Genomic DNA, 21,216 nt, shown 5'->3' on the forward strand with positions numbered 1-21,216 from the left:
CTTGAACACCTCCAGGGACGGGGCATGCACAGCCTCTCTGGAAGAAAGTGGCTTCTTATTCCACATTTATGCACACTTAGTAGATAAGATGAAATACTTCAGAAGTACCAAAATTGTAACTTTTGCATTATAGGCTATTCTGTTTTGCCAAGAGGCCCTCAGCAAAAGAACAACTTAAGGGGCCTCTGACAGGAGGTCAAAATGCCCCTCCTTTATATTAGGAGGAATGCAAGTGATGCTCCCCTACATTTTTCCTTCCAATTTACCTCTATCCCAGGACAGCAGGTGTCCAGGAATTGTGGCCTAGTGCAGAATGAGCAAATGTGAGAATTAGCAATATACGCTTAGCTAGCAACAGTTCATCTTTAGCCAGTATCTGTATGTTTAGTGGAATGTTGGGAAATTGGTGAGCCTGCAGTACTCAGCCAATGGGGAACCAGGGCAGGGAGAGAGAAGCGTTGGCTGATAGGGCATAAGAGACACGAAGGCTGTTCTGATTGTTCTGATGGCTGTAACCCCTTTCCCACAATGTAATCTGCCAGTTAGTGGTGGTTTTTAGAGGTAGTAGCTCAGATACGATCAGTAAGGAACTTCATTTTCACATTGGCAGACTTTATAGGAGCTCCTATCTCCTCAGTTCACTTGACAACTGGTGTCTTTAAAGAACTGGAAACGGCACTTATGTACTATCCTGTTGCTGGGACTTCAGAAGCTTGCTTCCAGTGACAAACCTAACTGCAGCTTTTCCACATTTGATAATGTACTGGGCATCTTTGCCAAGCCTTGTAGGGGTATGAAAGAACAACAAAGGAATTCCATGAATTGTTATGGGCTGTGGATATATCCGCTTCTGCTTACTAATTGAAATATTAAAAATAAAAAAATAAAAAAATGCGATGCTTTGTGGAAAGCAGCATCTTCTCTTGCAATCTTATCTGTCTTAGGAAAAAACACCCTTGTTTCTCAGCTTTGGTGCTGTCTCGTTCTTGATATGCTTTGTGAATTCACATGACAGTTTTCTAAGGACAGCTCTCTCCCACGATCACTGCAGCGACCATCTCCTGCATGCAACACAGGAATCTTCCTGAATTTCATTTCTGTCTGTGCAGATTTCCAGAAGAGTGCAATGGAACCAGCAACAGGTTTTGCAAGAATGGGACTTCTTTATTTCGTTGATCCATAGTCCAATAGTATTATTGTGTAAATAAATACGAAGCTTGCATTTTGCCAAGGTTTGAACTTGGAATGGACTTTGGCCTGTTTCAAGAAAGAATGTTCCTGAGCCTTCTCAGCATCACCAATCATCCGGCTTGCCTGGGTGGCATTAGCTGAAGAGTCATCGTCTTGGGCTGAAGATAACGTGTCCTCAGTATATAGGAGTAACAAAGCTTCTTTGTAATGTATGACTAAAACATAAAATGAGAAAGCGTAACACTAGTGGGAATGTGGACCTTGCTTTTGTGAAACGAATGCATCAGTGTCTGATTGCAGGGAAGCGTTTGCAATTTTGAAGGAGTTCTCCAGGTGTTTGCCAGAGGTTTTTGATGAAATATTGCTCTTTTGTCTCTGGGGTTGTAACCTTGGTTTTCCCTGTTTGTGTTAAAGGCAGATTTACAATTCTCATTCAGTTAATATTGTTCGATCCTTCATTTCAGTTGTATTTAATTTCTTGCCAGAGTAACCTGGCATGTACAAGAATATATTTATTCCTTCTTGTTTTCTCAGGCCATATTCAATCAATCCCAAAAAGTAAGCCATTCATTTATTTGTTTGTTTGTTTGTGTATTTGTTAGGTTGTTTGTTTTTTTTATTGGCATTAGCTGCTTCTGTTGTTACAAAATCATCTACGGGCAGGAAGAGGCACCCGTATCCACGAAAGGTAGACTTCTTTCTCCTGCTCCTCTAGCTGTAATTTAACCAAAGGAACTGCTAGGGTAGACTTCCCAAATTCCCATCCTTCGTCTATGCAACCAGAAATTGCTCCCTCTTTCTCAGTAATTTAAGATTACTTTCATTCCAATGGGGCGGAGCCCTCTCTGGGCTCTTCCAGCCCAGAGACTGCGGAGAAAATAACCCCCTCCGGAGGAACGGCAGCAGGCTGAATTCGGACGTTCTCGGCTTCAGAACGGCACGACTTCGCTCTCACGGCTCGGAAGTGGCACTCGCGGTGAAGCGCTCCGGAGCGATTGCCGTTGCTGCCCGAGAAGTCGCGCTTATCGCCGAATGCCGCTTTCAGCCTCCAGCCGCGGTGTCGTGTTCCTCCGTCGCCGAGAAAGGGCGACTGTCCCCGGCAGCTTTTCTCCGAGTTGCGGGCTCCTCTCCGCACATCGGAAAGGAGCGGTTTGGACGTCGCCGAGTGTACATATATGCCGAAGGCACTACGCCTGGCTCTGAATGTTGTGTCCGTGCCTTCATTTCGAGCCACAAAGTGTGGTCTCTGTGGCTCCACTTCTGTGTTCTGTGACCACAAGGGTAGAAGAGAAAAGCCTCTCTGAAAGAGGCAGCTGGAGATTCGAGGAGCGACAGATGCTGTGCTCCCAGGGAGCACATTCGAAGAAGTCGGGAGAGATCCTTTCTCGCGAAATGAAATCAAGTCATTTATGGAATCCAAAAGAAGCATTGGTTTTAAAGGTGAAGATGAGAAATGGCTTTCATAGCTAGTTTTTTTGTGGGATTTGACTGCTCATTTAAATGAGCTGAACATGCATCTTCAAGATGAGAAATCACCTGATCTGTGCTGTTTCAAACCAAACCAAAACGAAAAAAAAAGGAATGAAACTTGAATTATGGCAAGTTGAACTTATGGAAAATGCTTTCATGTGTTTTGATATGCTGGCTAAACAGAGTCCAGTGAGCAGTGCAAAATACACACCCTTGCTTTCATTTCTGATAAAGAAATTTGAGACTAGGCTTCGAAACTAAATAGGCTGAAAATAGAAGTGAATAAGCTGGTATTTGGGGAAGAAAGGCCGTATTTTTATAACTAAGCAGGTAATTCCGGGGGAATATATCACATCATTGGGAGAAACTGCTATACATCTGAGAGAAAACGTCAAGTCCTTGGGAGACTTCCCGATGTGCGGAGAGGAGCCCGCAACTCGGAGAAAAGCTGCCGGGGACAGTCGCCCTTTCTCGGCGACGGAGGAACACGACACGGCGGCTGGAGGCTGAAAGCGGCATTCGGCGATAAGCGCGACTTCTCGGGCAGCAACGGCAATCGCTCCGGAGCGCTTCACCGCGAGTGCCACTTCCGAGCCGTGAGAGCGAAGTCGTGCCGTTCTGAAGCCGAGAACGTCCGAATTCAGCCTGCTGCCGTTCCTCCGGAGGGGGTTATTTTCTCCGCAGTCCAGAAAGGATTTCTCCCGACTTCTTCGAATGTGCTCCCTGGGAGCACAGCAGCTGTCGCTCCTCGAATCTCCAGCTGCCTCTTTCAGAGAGGCTTTTCTCTTCTACCCTTGTGGTCACAGAACACAGAAGTGGAGCCACAGAGAACCACACTACAAAGAATTGTGGCTCGAAATTCCATAGTGCACGTGTATGCTCCTCTAGTGTTAGTTAGTTAGCTATTCGGTGTGGAGAGGTTGCTCTCCCACCAGCCAAAAAAGCCAAACCAAACAAACAGAAAACCAAACCAAACACCTCTCAGGTGTATGTTGGCACATTGGGAGGATGTTGCAGGAGGGCCATTAAATAAGAAAAGGCCCTTAAATAAGAAACTGGGAACATAAATGGAATAATGGGACCAGTTTTCTAATTGAGTACCCTAATCAGGAGAGACCAAGTGCTGGGTGTTTGTGGAAGTCGAAGAATTGTGCGGTTTGAGTTGTGGATTTTGAAAGGAATGAGACAAACTGTTTTGATGGTATAAGAAAGGTAATTGTTACTGGTATACAGAAGTAGAATGGAGGGTATGTGGAAGTGTAAGAGTTGAGGGTACGACAGAGGAAAAAGGGTTAAAGAGAAAGTGAGTTAATCTGTGCTGGTGTGAGAGCAACCCCCACACCGTTTCCCCGCGAGCAGAACTTGGGGTGAGAGAGTGAGCTGCAGACGGAGACTTCTGCTGTAAACAGTATGACTTGCAAAGGGGGAGGTGAGAGGACAGGGCACTGGAAGTGAGACTAGCCTCTGCAGAGAGAATCCCAGTGTTGGTACTGGGAGCCTCTGGAGAGGAGCAGGTAAACTGGGAATAACAGCAGCTGCTAGTGTCACGGCACTGGCCGTAAGACCCAGGGATCCACTCAGAGAGACATGGGGAGTGTGGGGGGAGGGTGGGGGGCTAGAAGAGCCCAGAGAGGGCTCCGCCCCATTGGAATGAAAGTCTGCACAGACAGAAATGAAATTCAGGAAGATTCCTGTGTTGCATGCAGGAGATGGTCGCTGCAGTGATCGTGGGAGAGAGCTGTCCTTAGAAAACTGTCATGTGAATTCACAAAGCATATCAAGAACGAGACAGCACCAAAGCTGAGAAACAAGGGTGTTTTTTCCTAAGACAGATAAGATTGCAAGAGAAGATGCTGCTTTCCACAAAGCATCGCATTTTTTTATTTTTTTATTTTTAATATTTCAATTAGTAAGCAGAAGCGGATATATCCACAGCCCATAACAATTCATGGAATTCCTTTGTTGTTCTTTCATACCCCTACAAGGCTTGGCAAAGATGCCCAGTACATTATCAAATGTGGAAAAGCTGCAGTTAGGTTTGTCACTGGAAGCAAGCTTCTGAAGTCCCAGCAACAGGATAGTACATAAGTGCCGTTTCCAGTTCTTTAAAGACACCAGTTGTCAAGTGAACTGAGGAGATAGGAGCTCCTAAAAAGTCTGCCAATGTGAAAATGAAGTTCCTTACTGATCGTATCTGAGCTACTACCTCTAAAAACCACCACTAACTGGCAGATTACATTGTGGGAAAGGGGTTACAGCCATCAGAACAATCAGAACAGCCTTCGTGTCTCTTATGCCCTATCAGCCAACGCTTCTCTCTCCCTGCCCTGGTTCCCCATTGGCTGAGTACTGCAGGCTCACCAATTTCCCAACATTCCACTAAACATACAGATACTGGCTAAAGATGAACTGTTGCTAGCTAAGCGTATATTGCTAATTCTCACATTTGCTCATTCTGCACTAGGCCACAATTCCTGGACACCTGCTGTAGTGGGATAGAGGTAAGTTGGGAGGAAAAATGTAGGGGAGCATCACTTGCATTCCTCCTAATATAAAGGAGGGGCATTTTGACCTCCTGTCAGAGGCCCCTTAAGTTGTTCTTTTGCTGAGGGCCTCTTGGCAAAACAGAATAGCCTATAATACAAAAGTTACAATTTTGGTACTTCTGAAGTATTTCATCTTATCTACTAAGTGTGCATAAATGTGGAATAAGAAGCCACTTTCTTGCAGAGAGGCTGTGCACGCCCCGTCCCTGGAGGTGTTCAAGGCCAGGTTGGATGGGGCCGTGCGCAGCCTGCTCTGGTATTAAATGTGGTGGTTAGTGGCCCTGCATGTGGCAGGGGGTTTGGAGATTCATGAAGCTTGAGGTCCCTTCCAACCCTGGCCATTCTGTGATTCTGTGATTCTGTGACTCCTCCGGCTGCTATTACTGGTGAGGAGAGCAGCTCTGTTTCCTGGGCTGATGGATGTGGTCCTGGCCCCAGAGGCACGCATTATATAGAGCGCAAGGTTCTGTTCTGTTCTATTTTGGGCCCAAACTTTTGTTACTTGCATTCTCTATAAGTGTTGACATGGTGACAGTGTCAAGCTCTTTACCAAGCTATTGGCCTTTCTGGTTTGAGCAAGAAATTGCATTTCTAACTTCAGCTCTGAGAAAAGGGCAAAAATTCATTTGGGATTCTTACTACCTTGTACTGTAAATCTCTGAATTCTGTACGGATGGGGCCTTATAAATATTTCTAGAATTAGTCAAAGCACAGTAAAGCATATAGTTTTTTTTTCCTACAGGTTAAATACTGCTGATTAGCTGCTTACTTTTTAGAAAGTTCTCTGTCCTTAGTATTTACACAAGTCTTTTTCTGACCTGCTGTAAGCCCGTTAGTCCCAACCAGATAAGGAGTCTCATTTTAGAGCTGGAGATAGTGTAACACTGTTACTAGTTGATCCTTGCTATTTCCTTGCATTCCAGGATTACGTAATAGACAAAAGAACTGCCTCCTAGAAGAGAACGACTTCTGAATTATAATGCAGTAGTGATCTTGTTTTTGGTGTTATTATTGCATAGGTATGTCTGCCTTTGCACTCTTAGTTCTAGAAGATACTGTCTACAGGTATTGCTGACAATTCTCTTCCCCATCACTCTGTATCTCTCATTGTCTTTTTCTTAGTTTCCATTGTGTGTTATTTTTCTTGTTCTTCGTTTCTTTTTTCTTTCTTTTTTTGTTTTTGTTTTTATTTTTGTTTGTCTGTCTATCTGTATGGCTGTTGCTTTAGTTTTTCTTTGTTTGTTTGTTTGTTTGTTTGTTTGTTTGTTTTTGTGTGTGGGGTGGGGGGAGCCAGGGGGTTTTGGGAGGGCTGAGTTGGTTGTTTTAGCTTGGTTGTTCTGTTTGTCTGTCTGCTTCCAAGTGACTCCAGTATATGTCCATCTCAGAAATCTGTTTGTATTATGATCTTTAATGCAAATATGAAAAACATTGACTACAGACACCCTTTCACTGATATTCTGATACTTCACTCAACTAAGGAAACCTCATTATTCTTCAACAGGTCATCTACAAACTGATTAGTAGAGAAGAAGCCACTAGGAGTAACAAACAATTAAGAGGCCACGGCCACCTGAGGGAGACCTCATGGTGTTTTGTTTTGGCCAAGGAAAACCAGTTGATTATTTTCAGAACTTGCATAAATTAAAAACATCAATTAATAAAAATGATACAAATAAATAGTAATAATAATTACATAGAAGTAAGAAAAGACCATTCAAGCTGCATGAAAATAAAATCATGGATTCCCACTACCACTGTTGCTGTATTTGTTTATAAAGCCAAGATCATGGCCTCAATCTACTGTGTCAAACTACATAACTTGACATGCTGTCTTCCTCTAAAGAGGGATTAAAAACACAAATGAAATCTTAGAATCCATTTGAAAATCAATTTTACTTGATTTCCCTGAACTTCAATAATATAGTGACACCCAACCTTCACTTAAAAGGATGAGTAACGTGAGCAAACGTGGATTAATAACTGGTATAACTAAGTGATATTATTCTATAGACCTCAAAGGTGTCTGCCTTCTGAATATCACCAGATTTTACAAAAGATCATTCAGATCCACGCTTTAAACGTATGCTATCAAAATAAGCTCAACTAGCTTCCAGAAATGACTAGGCAGTTTCACTTTCAATAGATATGATTTAAAATGATACCTTTGAAGTAGTGACCAAGCTCGGTGTGGCTTCCATCATTTCTAGCCTCGCTATATTAACTACATCTCAAGAATAAGGATTGCACTCTTATGGAAAAATTAGGTAGTGAATGTCAGTCTTACTGAGAAGACTAACGGTCATCACTTGATCTAAAAATAATAAAACACGGATCACACAAATACACGTTTTCTTGTCTGGAAAAAAGCAAGAATTTTCAGAAGGAGCATGAAATCACAAGCAGCATGGATGTTCGGATTTTGTATATTCGAAGGCAAAAAAAAATTCTCAAAGAAAATATCCATAGAAAATATGTAATCCTTTATCGCCTTTGGAGAAATAATGCTGATGTGTGGTATGAAACTGAAAAAAGAAAAAAAGAAAAAAAGAAAAAAGCAGGTAACTGTCAAAATGTTAGCTAAATACACTAAACACTAATACGCCTGTATATACGTATGTTTATATACAGGTATGTAATATACGTGTAGTGGAATACTGTTGAGAAGGTTCATCCTCTACTGTCACACCACCAGCGTCGGCCCCTGATCTTGTGGACGAATATAATCACATAGGAGACGTTACTGTTGAAGCAGACCTCATACATACACATGGAATCAGCTGTACAATTTTCACTTCAAAGGCATAATTTGCTTAGGCAATCGACACCATCAATAAGAACATCTATTGTATAATGCATCAAGATCTACCTGACTTCCTAATAATCGAGGTGCTGAGACTGTAACTTGTCAATCAATGTATATTGATTTTCTATTGCTTTTGCCACAGTGTACTTGGTGTGTTGATTTTATGGCCACCAGACACTCACTCAGCCTCTCTCTCACTCCCCCTGCACAGAAAGCCAGAGAGAGAGGGGAAAGGCCATGGGAATATTACCTCAGAAGTCAAACAAATTTAACTTAGGGAAAATAAATTTCATTTATTCATCCCATGCCCTGCTCAGCAGGTCTTCCTCACCCCTCCGTTTCTGACTCCTTCATCTGTCGCAGAGTAGCTCCTCTCCGCTCTCCCTTCCTCCTCACACCTCTCCCTGATCCAGCATACGCTCTTCAGGAGCTGCAGGGTGAGCGTTGCCGGGGGCAAATAGCACCTTGTCCATGACCTTCTTCCAAGGTGTTCCCACTCTTTTCTGGGCTCTTTCTTCTGAGCTCCACTCCCTCTGAGCTGCCTGCCCATTGGCTAATGGGTCCTGTGGGGCAGTAGGAGGGAGTAGCAGTGGGCTGGAACTAGTTGTGTCTAGCACCCCAGTTTCACACCACACATCAGCATTATGGCAGGCCTTTCCACAACTGGACACCTGCACTCAGTGCAATACTCTTGTGATCAGAAAGGTCAAAAGAATGTTTCGGAAAGGTGAGTTGGGATTGTGTAAACATACAACACGTGTATTGATTAAAATCACATTTATGTTTATTAGGAATACAATGTTAGTTCAATTGTTCAGGAAGTGTAGACTCTATAATATTTGATTCTTACAAAATCAGAATCATTGTAAGCAGCCTTTTCAAAGCACTCTGAACTTTCAAAGCACCTGAATTTTCAAAGCACTCATTGAACTGTACGTAAGCTTTATTTGAGAAGCCCCTTATGCAAAAAGCCTCCTTTTCTAGTGGATGAGCACACACACTTTCTCTCAAAACAGTTTAATCCTGGGGTGAGGCCAGGGGCCTCCTCCTGTTACCTGTCCCCTGTCAAGGAAGAAGCACTGCTGCACTTGCGTTTTCCAGAAGAGGTGACGGGCCTTGGCAGTGGGACCACTGGGATGCCAGCAAGGAAGTCAGGCTGGCCCTAAGTAAAAGTGAGAAACTTCATCTGGATGTAAATATTGCCTTCATAACCTGGGGTTCCCTTGTTGCATCTGCTTGCAGAGGGACTGGGCTTTTTCTTGGTGATGGACTGACAAATGAACGAGGAAGATTCAGTCTGGATCAGATAGAATTGGAGCTGAAGGTCTCAGCAGCAGCATGAGAGGCTTACACAGTGCCATCCTATGGACTCAGAAGGCTCAGGGTGCATTGCAGTCATACAGGAATTCACCTTTTTTAACGTCTTTGAACTATTTCTGAAAACTTTCTGAATTCTGCCTCTCCTCCATTCTTTACATAGCTACAATGTATTAGCCAGCTATAATTATCTCAAATTTCTTTTTGTACTGTTAGTAATTGCTACAGTTTTCCCGAGCACTTGGTGTATAAAGCCTAACTAGATAATCCGCACTGTAAGGGGCTATGAGTCCTTTCCATTTTGATTGGAGAAGGTAAAGCCATGGAGATATTTTATTTAATTTATGATTATCAATTTATGATCAGATATGATACAAACTATGGAACTCTTACAAAGCTTTGCTTTCTGTGCTTTGACTGCTTCTGCATTTGCCAAAACTCTCTGTCCTTATTCCTCTAGTTGTTCAACTGTAAAATATCAAAAGGATATGATACCGTAGGAGTAGAAATTATCCCACAAACTAAAACAAGTGCACAAACTTGAAGTGCAATTTCTTGCTCAAACCAGAAAGGCCAATAGCTTGGTAAAGAGCTTGACACTGTCACCATGTCAACACTTATAGAGAATGCAAGTAACAAAAGTTTGGGCCCAAAATAGAACAGAACAGAACCTTGCGCTCTATATAATGCATGCCTCTGGGGCCAGGACCACATCCATCAGCCCAGGAAACAGAGCTGCTCTCCTCACCAGTAATAGCAGCCGGAGGAGTCACAGAATCACAGAATCACAGAATGGCCAGGGTTGGAAGGGACCTCAAGCTTCATGAATCTCCAAACCCCCTGCCACATGCAAATCTAACCACATTTCATACCAGAGCACCACTAACCACCACATTTAATACCAGAGCAGGCTGCGCAGGGCCCCATCCAACCTGGCCTTGAACACCTCCAGGGACGGGGCATGCACAGCCTCTCTGCAAGAAAGTGGCTTCTTATTCCACATTTATGCACACTTAGTAGATAAGATGAAATACTTCAGAAGTACCAAAATTGTAACTTTTGTATTATAGGCTATTCTGTTTTGCCAAGAGGCCCTCAGCAAAAGAACAACTTAAGGGGCCTCTGACAGGAGGTCAAAATGCCCCTCCTTTATATTAGGAGGAATGCAAGTGATGCTCCCCTACATTTTTCCTCCCAACTTACCTCTATCCCAGGACAGCAGGTGTCCAGGAATTGTGGCCTAGTGCAGAATGAGCAAATGTGAGAATTAGCAATATTCGCTTAGCTAGCAACAGTTCATCTTTAGCCAGTATCTGTATGTTTAGTGGAATGTTGGGAAATTGGTGAGCCTGCAGTACTCAGCCAATGGGGAACCAGGGCAGGGAGAGAGAAGCGTTGGCTGATAGGGCATAAGAGACACGAAGGCTGTTCTGATTGTTCTGATGGCTGTAACCCCTTTCCCACAATGTAATCTGCCAGTTAGTGGTGGTTTTTAGAGGTAGTAGCTCAGATACGATCAGTAAGGAACTTCATTTTCACATTGGCAGACTTTTTAGGAGCTCCTATCTCCTCAGTTCACTTGACAACTGCTGTCTTTAAAGAACTGGAAACGGCACTTACGTACTATCCTGTTGCTGGGACTTCAGAAGCTTGCTTCCAGTGACAAACCTAACTGCAGCTTTTCCACATTTGATAATGTACTGGGCATCTTTGCCAAGCCTTGTAGGGGTATGAAAGAACAACAAAGGAATTCCATGAATTGTTATGGGCTGTGGATATATCCGCTTCTGCTTACTAATTGAAATATTAAAAATAAAAAAATAAAAAAATGCGATGCTTTGTGGAAAGCAGCATCTTCTCTTGCAATCTTATCTGTCTTAGGAAAAAACACCCTTGTTTCTCAGCTTTGGTGCTGTCTCGTTCTTGATATGCTTTGTGAATTCACATGACAGTTTTCTAAGGACAGCTCTCTCCCACGATCACTGCAGCGACCATCTCCCGCATGCAACACAGGAATCTTCCTGAATTTCATTTCTGTCTGTGCAGATTTCCAGAAGAGTGCAATGGAACCAGCAACAGGTTTTGCAAGAATGGGACTTCTTTATTTCGTTGATCCATAGTCCAATAGTATTATTCTGTAAATAAATACGAAGCTTGCATTTTGCCAAGGTTTGAACTTGGAATGGACTTTGGCCTGTTTCAAGAAAGAATGTTCCTGAGCCTTCTCAGCATCACCAATCATCCGGCTTGCCTGGGTGGCATTAGCTGAAGAGTCATCGTCTTGGGCTGAAGATAACGTGTTCTCAGTATATATGAGTAACAAAGCTTCTTTGTAATGTATGACTAAAACATAAAATGAGAAAGCGTAACACTAGTGGGAATGTGGACCTTGCTTTTGTGAAACGAATGCATCAGTGTCTGATTGCAGGGAAGCGTTTGCAATTTTGAAGGAGTTTGCCAGAGGTTTTTGATGAAATATTGCTCTTTTGTCTCTGGGGTTGTAACCTTGGTTTTCCCTGTTTGTGTTAAAGGCAGATTTACAATTCTCATTCAGTTAATATTGTTCGATCCTTCCTTTCAGTTGTATTTAATTTCTTGCCAGAGTAACCTGGCATGTACAAGAATATATTTATTCCTTCTTGTTTTCTCAGGCCATATTCAATCAATCCCAAAAAGTAAGCCATTCATTTATTTGTTTGTTTGTTTGTGTATTTGTTAGGTTGTTTGTTTTTTTTATTGGCATTAGCTGCTTCTGTTGTTACAAAATCATCTACGGGCAGGAAGAGGCACCCGTATCCACGAAAGGTAGACTTCTTTCTCCTGCTCCTCTAGCTGTAATTTAACCAAAGGAACTGCTAGGGTAGACTTCCCAAATTCCCATCCTTCGTCTATGCAACCAGAAATTGCTCCCTCTTTCTCAGTAATTTAAGATTACTTTCATTCCAATGGGGCGGAGCCCTCTCTGGGCTCTTCCAGCCCAGAGACTGCGGAGAAAATAACCCCCTCCGGAGGAACGGCAGCAGGCTGAATTCGGACGTTCTCGGCTTCAGAACGGCACGACTTCGCTCTCACGGCTCGGAAGTGGCACTCGCGGTGAAGCGCTCCGGAGCGATTGCCGTTGCTGCCCGAGAAGTCGCGCTTATCGCCGAATGCCGCTTTCAGCCTCCAGCCGCGGTGTCGTGTTCCTCCGTCGCCGAGAAAGGGCGACTGTCCCCGGCAGCTTTTCTCCGAGTTGCGGGCTCCTCTCCGCACATCGGAAAGGAGCGGTTTGGACGTCGCCGAGTGTACATATATGCAGAAGGCACTACGCCTGGCTGTGAATGTTGTGTCCGTGCCTTCATTTCGAGCCACAAAGTGTGGTCTCTGTGGCTCCACTTCTGTGTTCTGTGACCACAAGGGTAGAAGAGAAAAGCCTCTCTGAAAGAGGCAGCTGGAGATTCGAGGAGCGACAGCTGCTGTGCTCCCAGGGAGCACATTCGAACAAGTCGGGAGAGATCCTTTCTGGACTGCGGAGAAAATCACCCCCTCTCGGAGGAGCCGCACTGAACATCATTATGTCCAATGGACTGAATAGTTGCTAATTACAGGAATTCATGAGAAGTATAGATGCTGATTATGGGGGCATCATTTACTTTTCCGAAGGAAGGTGGCTGAGTTGGGATAAAATGCTAAGAGGATGTGATGATTTGCGAAATGAAATCAAGTCATTTATGGAATCCAAAAGAAGCATTGGTTTTAAAGGTGAAGATGAGAAATGGCTTTCATAGCTAGTTTTTTTGTGGGATTTGACTGCTCATTTAAATGAGCTGAACATGCATCTTCAAGATGAGAAATCACCTGATCTGTGCTGTTTCAAACCAAACCAAAACGAAAAAAAAAGGAATGAAACTTGAATTATGGCAAGTTGAACTTATGGAAAATGCTTTCATGTGTTTTGATATGCTGGCTAAACAGAGTCCAGTGAGCAGTGCAAAATACACACCCTTGCTTTCATTTCTGATAAAGAAATTTGAGACTAGGCTTCGAAACTAAATAGGCTGAAAATAGAAGTGAATAAGCTGGTATTTGGGGAAGAAAGGCCGTATTTTTATAACTAAGCAGGTAATTCCGGGGGAATATATCACATCATTGGGAGAAACTGCTATACATCTGAGAGAAAACGTCAAGTCCTTGGGAGACTTCCCGATGTGCGGAGAGGAGCCCGCAACTCGGAGAAAAGCTGCCGGGGACAGTCGCCCTTTCTCGGCGACGGAGGAACACGACACCGCGGCTGGAGGCTGAAAGCGGCATTCGGCGATAAGCGCGACTTCTCGGGCAGCAACGGCAATCGCTCCGGAGCGCTTCACCGCGAGTGCCACTTCCGAGCCGTGAGAGCGAAGTCGTGCCGTTCTGAAGCCGAGAACGTCCGAATTCAGCCTGCTGCCGTTCCTCCGGAGGGGGTTATTTTCTCCGCAGTCCAGAAAGGATTTCTCCCGACTTCTTCGAATGTGCTCCCTGGGAGCACAGCAGCTGTCGCTCCTCGAATCTCCAGCTGCCTCTTTCAGAGAGGCTTTTCTCTTCTACCCTTGTGGTCACAGAACACAGAAGTGGAGCCACAGAGAACCACACTACAAAGAATTGTGGCTCGAAATTCCATAGTGCACGTGTATGCTCCTCTAGTGTTAGTTAGTTAGCTATTCGGTGTGGAGAGGTTGCTCTCCCACCAGCCAAAAAAGCCAAACCAAACAAACAGAAAACCAAACCAAACACCTCTCAGGTGTATGTTGGCACATTGGGAGGATGTTGCAGGAGGGCCATTAAATAAGAAAAGGCCCTTAAATAAGAAACTGGGAACATAAATGGAATAATGGGACCAGTTTTCTAATTGAGTACCCTAATCAGGAGAGACCAAGTGCTGGGTGTTTGTGGAAGTCGAAGAATTGTGCGGTTTGAGTTGTGGATTTTGAAAGGAATGAGACAAACTGTTTTGATGGTATAAGAAAGGTAATTGTTACTGGTATACAGAAGTAGAATGGAGGGTATGTGGAAGTGTAAGAGTTGAGGGTACGACAGAGGAAAAAGGGTTAAAGAGAAAGTGAGTTAATCTGTGCTGGTGTGAGAGCAACCCCCACACCGTTTCCCCGCGAGCAGAACTTGGGGTGAGAGAGTGAGCTGCAGACGGAGACTTCTGCTGTAAACAGTATGACTTGCAAAGGGGGAGGTGAGAGGACAGGGCACTGGAAGTGAGACTAGCCTCTGCAGAGAGAATCCCAGTGTTGGTACTGGGAGCCTCTGGAGAGGAGCAGGTAAACTGGGAATAACAGCAGCTGCTAGTGTCACGGCACTGGCCGTAAGACCCAGGGATCCACTCAGAGAGACATGGGGAGTGTGGGGGGAGGGTGGGGGGCTAGAAGAGCCCAGAGAGGGCTCCGCCCCATTGGAATGAAAGTCTGCACAGACAGAAATGAAATTCAGGAAGATTCCTGTGTTGCATGCAGGAGATGGTCGCTGCAGTGATCGTGGGAGAGAGCTGTCCTTAGAAAACTGTCATGTGAATTCACAAAGCATATCAAGAACGAGACAGCACCAAAGCTGAGAAACAAGGGTGTTTTTTCCTAAGACAGATAAGATTGCAAGAGAAGATGCTGCTTTCCACAAAGCATCGCATTTTTTTATTTTTTTATTTTTAATATTTCAATTAGTAAGCAGAAGCGGATATATCCACAGCCCATAACAATTCATGGAATTCCTTTGTTGTTCTTTCATACCCCTACAAGGCTTGGCAAAGATGCCCAATGCATAATCAAATGTGGAAAAGCTGCAGTTAGGTTTGTCACTGGAAGCAAGCTTCTGAAGTCCCAGCAACAGGATAGTACATAAGTGCCGTTTCCAGTTCTTTAAAGACACCAGTTGTCAAGTGAAACGAGGAGATAGGAGCTCCTAAAAAGTCTGCCAATGTGAAAATGAAGTTCCTTACTGATCGTATCTGAGCTACTACCTCTAAAAACCACCACTAACTGGCAGATTACATTGTGGGAAAGGGGTTACAGCCATCAGAACAATCAGAACAGCCTTCGTGTCTCTTATGCCCTATCAGCCAACGCTTCTCTCTCCCTGCCCTGGTTCCCCATTGGCTGAGTACTGCAGGCTCACCAATTTCCCAACGTTCCACTAAACATACAGATACTGGCTAAAGATGAACTGTTGCTAGCTAAGCGTATATTGCTAATTCTCACATTTGCTCATTCTGCACTAGGCCACAATTCCTGGACACCTGCTGTCGTGGGATAGAGGTAAGTTGGGAGGAAAAATGTAGGGGAGCATCACTTGCATTCCTCCTAATATAAAGGAGGGGCATTTTGACCTCCTGTCAGAGGCCCCTTAAGTTGTTCTTTTGCTGAGGGCCTCTTGGCAAAACAGAATAGCCTATAATACAAAAGTTACAATTTTGGTACTTCTGAAGTATTTCATCTTATCTACTAAGTGTGCATAAATGTGGAATAAGAAGCCACTTTCTTGCAGAGAGGCTGTGCACGCCCCGTCCCTGGAGGTGTTCAAGGCCAGGTTGGATGGGGCCGTGCGCAGCCTGCTCTGGTATTAAATGTGGTGGTTAGTGGCCCTGCATGTGGCAGGGGGTTTGGAGATTCATGAAGCTTGAGGTCCCTTCCAACCCTGGCCATTCTGTGATTCTGTGATTCTGTGACTCCTCCGGCTGCTATTACTGGTGAGGAGAGCAGCTCTGTTTCCTGGGCTGATGGATGTGGTCCTGGCCCCAGAGGCATGCATTATATAGAGCGCAAGGTTCTGTTCTGTTCTATTTTGGGCCCAAACTTTTGTTACTTGCATTCTCTATAAGTGTTGACATGGTGACAGTGTCAAGCTCTTTACCAAGCTATTGGCCTTTCTGGTTTGAGCAAGAAATTGCATTTCTAACTTCAGCTCTGAGAAAAGGGCAAAAATTCATTTGGGATTCTTACTACCTTGTACTGTAAATCTCTGAATTCTGTACGGATGGGGCCTTGTAAATATTTCTAGAATTAGTCAAAGCACAGTAAAGCATATAGTTTTTTTTTCCTACAGGTTAAATACTGCTGATTAGCTGCTTACTTTTTAGAAAGTTCTCTGTCCTTAGTATTTACACAAGTCTTTTTCTGACCTGCTGTAAGCCCGTTAGTCCCAACCAGATAAGGAGTCTCATTTTAGAGCTGGAGATAGTGTAACACTGTTACTAGTTGATCCTTGCTATTTCCTTGCATTCCAGGATTACGTAATAGACAAAAGAACTGCCTCCTAGAAGAGAACGACTTATGAATTATAATGCAGTAGTGATCTTGTTTTTGGTGTTATTATTGCATAGGTATGTCTGCCTTTGCACTCTTAGTTCTAGAAGATACTGTCTACAGGTATTGCTGACAATTCTCTTCCCCATCACTCTGTATCTCTCATTGTCTTTTTCGTAGTTTCCATTGTGTGTTATTTTTCTTGTTCTTCGTTTCTTTTTTCTTTCTTTTTTTGTTTTTGTTTTTATTTTTGTTTGTCTGTCTATCTGTATGGCTGTTGCTTTAGTTTTTCTTTGTTTGTTTGTTTGTTTGTTTGTTTTTGTGTGTGGGGTGGGGGGAGCCAGGGGGTTTTGGGAGGGCTGAGTTGGTTGTTTTAGCTTGGTTGTTCTGTTTGTCTGTCTGCTTCCAAGTGACTCCAGTATATGTCCATCTCAGAAATCTGTTTGTCTTATGATCTTTAATGCAAATATGAAAAACATTGACTACAGACACCCTTTCACTGATATTCTGATACTTCACTCAACTAAGGAAACCTCATTATTCTTCAACAGGTCATCTACAAACTGATTAGTAGAGAAGAAGCCACTAGGAGTAACAAACAATTAAGAGGCCACGGCCACCTGAGGGAGACCTCATGGTGTTTTGTTTTGGCCAAGGAAAACCAGTTGATTATTTTCAGAACTTGCATAAATTAAAAACATCAATTAATAAAAATGATACAAATAAATAGTAATAATAATTACATAGAAGTAAGAAAAGACCATTCAAGCTGCATGAAAATAAAATCGTGGATTCCCACTACCACTGTTGCTGTATTTGTTTATAAAGCCAAGATCATGGCCTCAATCTACTGTGTCAAACTACATAACTTGACATGCTGTCTTCCTCTAAAGAGGGATTAAAAACACAAATGAAATCTTAGAATCCATTTGAAAATCAATTTTACTTGATTTCCCTGAACTTCAATAATATAGTGACACCCAACCTTCACTTAAAAGGATGAGTAACGTGAGCAAACGTGGATTAATAACTGGTATAACTAAGTGATATTATTCTATAGACCTCAAAGGTGTCTGCCTTCTGAATATCACCAGATTTTACAAAAGATCATTCAGATCCACGCTTTAAACGTATGCTATCAAAATAAGCTCAACTAGCTTCCAGAAATGACTAGGCAGTTTCACTTTCAATAGATATGATTTAAAATGATACCTTTGAAGTAGTGACCAAGCTCGGTGTGGCTTCCATCATTTCTAGCCTCGCTATATTAACTACATCTCAAGAATAAGGATTGCGCTCTTATGGAAAAATTAGGTAGTGAATGTCAGTCTTACTGAGAAGACTAACGGTCATCACTTGATCTAAAAATAATAAAACACGGATCACACACATATACGTTTTCTTGTCTGGAAAAAAGCAAGAATTTTCAGAAGGAGCATGAAATCACAAGCAGCATGGATGTTCGGATTTTGTATATTCGAAGGCAAAAAAAGAATTCTCAAAGAAAATATCCATAGAAAATATGTAATCCTTTATCGCCTTTGGAGAAATAATGCTGATGTGTGGTATGAAACTGAAAAAAAAAAAAAAGAAAAAAAGAAAAAAGCAGGTAACTGTCAAAATGTTAGCTAAATACACTAAACACTAATACGCCTGTATATACGTATGTTTATATACAGGTATGTAATATACGTGTAGTGGAATACTGTTGAGAAGGTTCATCCTCTACTGTCACACCACCAGCGTCGGCCTCTGATCTTGTGGACGAATATAATCACATAGGAGACGTTACTGTTGAAGCAGACCTCATACATACACATGGAATCAGCTGTACAATTTTCACTTCAAAGGCATAATTTGCTTAGGCAATCGACACCATCAATAAGAACATCTATTGTATAATGCATCAAGATCTACCTGACTTCCTAATAATTGAGGTGCTGAGACTGTAACTTGTCAATCAATGTATATTGATTTTCTATTGCTTTTGCCACAGTGTACTTGGTGTGTTGATTTTATGGCCACCAGACACTCACTCAGCCTCTCTCTCACTCCCCCTGCACAGAAAGCCAGAGAGAGAGGGGAAAGGCCATGGGAATATTACCTCAGAAGTCAAACAAATTTAACTTAGGGAAAATAAATTTCATTTATTCATCCCATGCCCTGCTCAGCAGGTCTTCCTCACCCCTCCGTTTCTGACTCCTTCATCTGTCGCAGAGTAGCTCCTCACCGCTCTCCCTTCCTCCTCACACCTCTCCCTGATCCAGCATACGCTCTTCAGGAGCTGCAGGGTGAGCGTTGCTGGGGGCACATAGCACCTTCTCCATGACCTTCTTCCAAGGTGTTCCCACTCTTTTCTGGGCTCTTTCTTCTGAGCTCCTCTCCCTCTGAGCTGCCTGCCCATTGGCTAATGGGTCCTGTGGGGCAGTAGGAGGGAGTAGCAGTGGGCTGGAACTAGTTGTGTCTAGCACCCCAGTTTCACACCACACATCAGCATTATGGCAGGCCTTTCCACAACTGGACACCTGCACTCAGTGCAATACTCTTGTGATCAGAAAGGTCAAAAGAATGTTTCAGAAAGGTGAGTTGGGATTGTGTAAACATACAACGCGTGTATTGATTAAAATTACATTTATGTTTATTAGGAATACAATGTGAGTTCAATTGTTCAGGAAGTGTAGACTCTATAATATTTGATTCTTACAAAATCAGAATCATTGTAAGCAGTCTGAATTTTCAAAGCACTCATTGAACTGTACGTAAGCTTTATTTGAGAAGCCCCTTATGCAAAAAGCCTCCTTTTCTAGTGGATGAGCACACACACTTTCTCTCAAAACAGTTTAATCCTGGGGTGAGGCCAGGGGCCTCCTCCTGTTACCTGTCCCCTGTCAAGGAAGAAGCACTGCTGCACTTGCGTTTTCCAGAAGAGTTGATGGGCCTTGGCAGTGGGACCACTGGGATGCCAGCAAGGAAGTCAGGCTGGCCCTAAGTAAAAGTGAGAAACTTCATCTGGATGTAAATATTGCCTTCATAACCTGGGGTTCCCTTGTTGCATCTGCTTGCAGAGGGACTGGGCTTTTTCTTGGTGATGGACTGACAAATGAACGAGGAAGATTCAGTCTGGATCAGATAGAATTGGAGCTGAAGGTCTCAGCAGCAGCATGAGAGGCCTACACAGTGCCATCCTATGGACTCCGAAGGCTCAGGGTGCATTGCAGTCATACAGGAATTCACCTTTTTCAACGTCTTTGAACTATTTCTGAAAACTTTCTGAATTCTGCCTCTCCTCCATTCTTTACATAGCTACAATGTATTAGCCAGCTATAATTATCTCAAATTTCTTTTTGTACTGTTAGTAATTGCTACAGTTTTCCCGAGCACTTGGTGTATAAAGCCTAACTAGATAATCCGCACTGTAAGGGGCTATGAGTCCTTTCCATTTTGATTGGAGAAGGTAAAGCCATGGAGATATTTTATTTAATTTATGATTATCAATTTATGATCAGATATGATACAAACTATGGAACTCTTACAAAGCTTTGCTTTCTGTGCTTTGACTGCTTCTGCATTTGCCAAAACTCTCTGTCCTTATTCCTCTAGTTGTTCAACTGTAAAATATCAAAAGGATATGATACCGTAGGAGTAGAAATTATCCCACAAACTAAAACAAGTGCACAAACTTGAAGTGCAATTTCTTGCTCAAACCAGAAAGGCCAATAGCTTGGTAAAGAGCTTGACACTGTCACCATGTCAACACTTATAGAGAATGCAAGTAACAAAAGTTTGGGCCCAAAATAGAACAAAACAGAACCTTGCGCTCTATATAATGCATGCCTCTGGGGCCAGGACCACATCCATCAGCCCAGGAAACAGAGCTGCTCTCCTCACCAGTAATAGCAGCCGGAGGAGTCACAGAATCACAGAATCACAGAATGGCCAGGGTTGGAAGGGACCTCAAGCTTCATGAATCTCCAAACCCCCTGCCACATGCAAATCTAACCACATTTCATACCAGAGCACCACTAACCACCACATTTAATACCAGAGCAGGCTGCGCACGGCCCCATCCAACCTGGCCTTGAACACCTCCAGGGACGGGGCATGCACAGCCTCTCTGGAAGAAAGTGGCTTCTCGTTCCACATTTATGCACACTGAGTAGATAAGATGAAATACTTCAGAAGTACCAAAATTGTAACTTTTGCATTATAGGCTATTCTGTTTTGCCAAGAGGCCCTCAGCAAAAGAACAACTTAAGGGGCCTCTGACAGGAGGTCAAAATGCCCCTCCTTTATATTAGGAGGAATGCAAGTGATGCTCCCCTACATTTTTCCTCCCAACTTACCTCTATCCCACGACAGCAGGTGTCCAGGAATTGTGGCCTAGTGCAGAATGAGCAAATGTGAGAATTAGCAATATACGCTTAGCTAGCAACCGTTCATCTTTAGCCAGTATCTGTATGTTTAGTGGAATGTTGGGAAATTGGTGAGCCTGCAGTACTCAGCCAATGGGGAACCAGGGCAGGGAGAGAGAAGCGTTGGCTGATAGGGCATAAGAGACACGAAGGCTGTTCTGATTGTTCTGATGGCTGTAACCCCTTTCCCACAATGTAATCTGCCAGTTAGTGGTGGT

This window comes from Tetrao urogallus, assembly GCF_951394365.1.
Source record: "Tetrao urogallus genome assembly, chromosome: 12".
Classification (NCBI taxonomy): Eukaryota; Metazoa; Chordata; class Aves; order Galliformes; family Phasianidae; genus Tetrao; species Tetrao urogallus.